This window comes from Cervus elaphus, chromosome 11, assembly GCF_910594005.1.
Source record: "Cervus elaphus chromosome 11, mCerEla1.1, whole genome shotgun sequence".
NCBI lineage: Eukaryota > Metazoa > Chordata > Mammalia > Artiodactyla > Cervidae > Cervus > Cervus elaphus.
In genome coordinates, this window is record NC_057825.1 from 41644183 (window position 1) to 41649149 (window position 4967).

Consider the following 4967-nt stretch of genomic DNA (forward strand, 5'->3'; position numbering starts at 1 on the left):
TCCATAGTATTTTCCAGGCAAGAATACTGGAGTGGGGTGCCATTTCCTTCTCCAGAGGATCTTCCCAACCCAGGGATCGAACCTGGGTCTCCCTCATTGTAGGCAGACGCTTTACCATCTGAGTCACCAGGGAAGTCTTATGCCATCCAACCTTCTCATCCTCGGTCACCCCCTTCTTCTCCTGCCCTCAATCTTTCCCAGCATCAGGGTCTTTTCCAACGAGTTGGCTCTTTGCATCAGGTGGCCAAAGTATTGGAGCTTCAACTTCAGCATTAGTCCTTCCAATGAATATCCAGGGTTGATTTCTTTTAGGATTGACTGGTTTGAACTCCTTGCTGTCTAAGGGACTCTAAAAAATCTTCTCCAGCACCAAAGTTCAAAAACATCAATTCTTCAACATTCAATCTTCTTTATGGTCCAACTCTCACATCCATACACATCGGCAAAGCTTCCCCCGACTGTTTCAGCCCCACCAGTCTGAATAACATATGACCTGTTTCATTCTATTTGTGCTCAATCCCAGAGGGCTCTTTGATTTTAATGTCCTCTTTTATTTCCTTTTGCTTTTAATAAAATTGCTCATCTTTCAGAAGTGTCCCTGTACCTGTTCAGTTCAGTTCAGTTCAGTCGCTCAGTTGTGTCTGACTCTTTGCGACCCCATGGAAGGCAGCTCTCCAGGCCTTCCTGAGTTTACTCAAATTCATCTCCATTGAGTCAGTGATGCCATCCAACCATCTCATCCTCTGTCATCCCCTTCTGCTCCTGCCCTCAATCTTGCCCAGCATCAGGGTCTTTTCAAATGAGTCAGCTCTTTGCATCAGGTGGCCAAAGTATTGGGATTTCAGCTTCAACATCAGTCCTTCCAATGAACACCCAGGACTAGTCTCCCTTAGGATGGACTGGTTGGATCTCCTTGCAAGTCCAAGGGACTCTCAAGAGTCTTCTCCAACACCACAGTTGAAAAACATCAATTCTTCAGCATTCAACTTTCTTTACAGTCCAACTCTCACATCCATACATGACTCCCGTATTATGGATTAAATAAGAATTATTAAGGGGAATCTGTGCACCCTCCTTTTGGGTTCAGAAACAGACATCACCACATCACCAAGATATCTAGAGCTCCCATATGCTCCTCCTTGGCAGCCCTGTTGTTTTTTTGTTTTGTTTTGTTTTTTTACTGTGGCCACTGCTAACACAATATAAGCCAAAATAAGACCTGAGGAACAGGAGCAGTCTTCTCCATCCTTTGGTTATTCCATAGCAATTGTTACAATACTTTCTATACTAAAACTCTGGGCATGCAACCAGCCAGGGTGAGTATACTTGTGGGAAAATGAAAATGAGTATTTTAAATCAGGTCTGCCTGGAATAATCCCAGGCATAGAGTCACTAACCCCTTAGCATTTAGCAGACTATCCAGGACGAGACAGGCCTTCAGCGAACATTCATCTAATTGAATTCTGGTTTTCCTTCATCCAATGGATGGAATATAGATTCCGGTCAATGTCAGACATAAAAATATTGCACTAAGCAAGTGATCCTGAAGTGGGGCTCAGCCCTTCCCACCACAAGATGTACATTTACACCCCCTGGGGTCTAGAAAGAAATACTAGAACTTCTATTTGTACTTAGGTTTTTTCTCAACCTTTTAATTTGGGGTATATGTCTTCTATGTGTTGTATGAAAGGAGAAAAGATTAGCCATCCCCTTGACTAGGATGGAAGAAGCTCTCTGGCCTGACAGCATGCCTTTGGTTAAGGCATCGCCACCTACTTCATGGCATCTAACCCCTGTTTGGGGGCATCCCTGGTGGCTCAGATGATAAAGAATCTGCCTGCAATGCTGGAGGCCCGGTTTTTTTCCTGGGTCAGGAAGATCCCCTGGAGAAGGGAATGGCAACCCACTCCAGTACTCTTGCCTGGAGAATCCCATGGACAGAGGAGCATGGTGGGCTACAGTCCATGGGATCACAAAGAGTCAGACACAACTGAGCAACTTTCATTTTCCCTTTCACATGTCTTATGGATATAACGTATGTAGTATGTGCTTATATGTGTATTTGTAGCATATACTACATAGTACAACATGCTACATAGTGTCACAAGTGTGGTATGCAGCATAGAAGCACACCTAACTACAGTAGGCAGCAGGAAAATACATTGAGAGACCCAAAGTGGGGTCTCGCCATAAGCTCGTAAGACACAACCATTCATTCATTCATTCAATCACCCGAAAAAATATCTTACTGTTCTCCTCATGTGGTGTGCCATGCTCTGTTGCCCAAATTGCATCAGACAGAGGCAAGAAAGCAGGCATCATTGGGAAGCTGGTCAAGTCCTGTCCTGTCCTGCTGCCCGTTGGACTTGGGCTGCTTCATGGCTCAGATAACTTAGTGTGGCACTAAGTTGCCCAGAGTAAGAAAATACGTACTAAATATGCACCCACCTAAGAGGATGAACTAAGATCATGGCTTCTGGTCCCATCACTTCATGGGAAATAGATGGGGAAAGAGTGGAAACAGTGTCAGACTTTATTTTGGGGGGCTCCAAAATCACTGCCGATAGTGATTGCAGCCATGAAAATAAAAGACGCTTACTCCTAGGAAGGAAAGTTATGACCAACCTAGACAGCATATTAAAAAGCAGAGACATTACTTTGTCAACAAAGGTCCGTCTAGTCAAAGCTATGGTTTTTCCAGTGGTCATGTATGGATGTGAGAGTTGGACTGTGAAGAAAGCTGAATGCCGAAGAATTGATGCTGTTGAACTGTGGTGTTGGAGAAGACTCTTGAGAGTCCCTTGGACTGCAAGGAGATCCAACCAGTCCCTCATAAAGGCGATCAGTCCTGGGTGTTCACTGGAAGGACTGATGCTGAAACTCCAATACTTTGGCCACCTCATGCGACTCATTGGTCGCATGAGTCAATGAGTCAACTCATTGGAAAAGACCCTGATGCTGGGAGGGATTGGGGGCAGGAGGAGAAGGGGATAACAGAGGATGAGATGGCTGGATGGCATCACCAACTCGATGGACATGAGTTTGAGCAAGCTCCAGGAGTTGGTGATGGACAGGGAGGCCTGGCATGCTGTGATTCATGGGGTCGCAAAGAATCGGACATGACTGAGTGACTGAACTGAACTGAAGAGGATGAAGATGGAAGAGGTCAACCAGACCTGGGCTTTTAATCTTGGTCACAGATGTTTCCTATTCATTACAAACTCACAGCAGTCATTTAACATGGTTCTTTTATTCACACCTGGCCTTCTCTCCCCAGCGAAGAAGGGGGTTACCTACCTGACAGATGCATAAGAAGCTCCTGACCCTCAAAGATGCCTCCCCACCCTCCCAGATGACTGAAACTGCTCTCCGAAGGAGACGGTCCTACAGCTAAGTTAAGGAACGTGATTTTGAATGTAACCTGTTAAACTTGCACTAAGTTGTAAATGACATATGCTCGGTACTCTCTAGAGAACTAGTTTTGCTAGAGAGAAAGATGGAAAAGAAGGTAACACCAGAGAACTGATCTATTAGTACCTACGGGTGAAATGAGTGGGTCTCATAGAGGCAAAACTAGCCATGGAAAGGAGACACCACCAGGCCACTGGGCCAGAGAAGGAACGTTGAACTTGTCCATTCTGCCAAGGGCTGTTTTAGACCCAATACCTGCCCCCCTGGCCTCAAACACTTAGTTACTATCGAGAGTGTTAGTGCTAGAAGGAAGTAGGGAGAGATCCCTGGGGTAGGCTGGACCCCAGCCTCCTGACTGCTGGTCCAAATTCTCCTCCAATGAGCTTTCAACACACCTGGTGATTGAGGTGAGAAAACAAAAAGAGATTAAAAACTCAAGCCCATTATCCATTTTGAAAAACTAGCTCAATTCTATGCTCTAACTATTTTGAACTGCTTAGCTCATCTTTCCCCTCTGGGGTTTTGATTATACATTCTTGACACTTCTCGGAGTGATGCCAGAAGTGGGGAGGCAGTCGAGATGATTCTCATCCATATCCCATCACAGAGGTGAGCCTGTGAACAATGCACTGTTGTTTAACTTCACTTACACTGCAAAACCTGGGGTTAAATGTCCTGTGACAATTTGGAGGAAAGATAGAAAAGAGCAATACCCAAAGGTACCTTCCTGCTTGCCAAGGTTGAGAAACTGGAACAGTCAGACACTTACAGAGTATCCAGGCACAAACACAGTGCATTGACTTAACGGCAACTTACAGAGGGGTGATTAGCTCAACAATAGGAGTTTCTATAAGTATTTTATTTCATTTTAAACAATTGCACTTTAAAATTACTGATATTAAAACTGTTAAACCCAGATCATGAGCCATATTTTAAATATGTAAAGAAATCCTTTTAATACATTGACTTCTGAAAACAATTTTAATATATATATAATACATATATACATAGAGTTAGCTAGCTAGGGATGCCAAAACAAAGGGTCACAGACTAGCCTGCTCAAATGACAGTAATTTATTTCTCCCCCAGTTCTGGAAACCAAAAGTTTGAGATCAAGGTATCTGCAGAGTTGGTTTCAGAGGCCTGCCTCCTTGGCTCATAGATGCCTGCCTCTGTGTCATCACGCGGTCTTCCCTCTGTGTTCATCTGTCTCCATGTTTCTGCTTTTTACAAGGACACCAGTCATATTGGATTAGGGCCCATCCTAATGACCTCACTGAAAGATGCCAACTCCTCCTTCTAAGGTATGGGGGCTAGGATTTCAACATTTGGGTTTTAGCGGGACCTATTTCAGGCTGCATACAGTGTATTGTGCACAGACAACTGAGCATCTTTGCCCTAATTGTCACAAAGTTTCCTATAAAACCTGAATGTGATTCATGTAACTGAGTTTCTAGTCAAATTCTTGTATCACATCCTTAATAGAAATGAAGAGGGTCTGTAGATTATAATCTAGACTTCTTATAAAGGATAACACACACACATGATATTAGGAT

General features: G+C 44.0%; 1 non-coding gene across 1 annotated transcript; it reads left to right on the top strand.

Annotated features, from left to right (window-relative positions):
• Nucleotides 1-1676: 1676 nt before the first annotated feature.
• LOC122704189 lies at nucleotides 1677-1799 on the top strand. Its single transcript, XR_006343801.1, has one exon. It is a non-coding gene; the product is annotated as a U6atac minor spliceosomal RNA (small nuclear RNA).
• Nucleotides 1800-4967: the final 3168 nt, after the last annotated feature.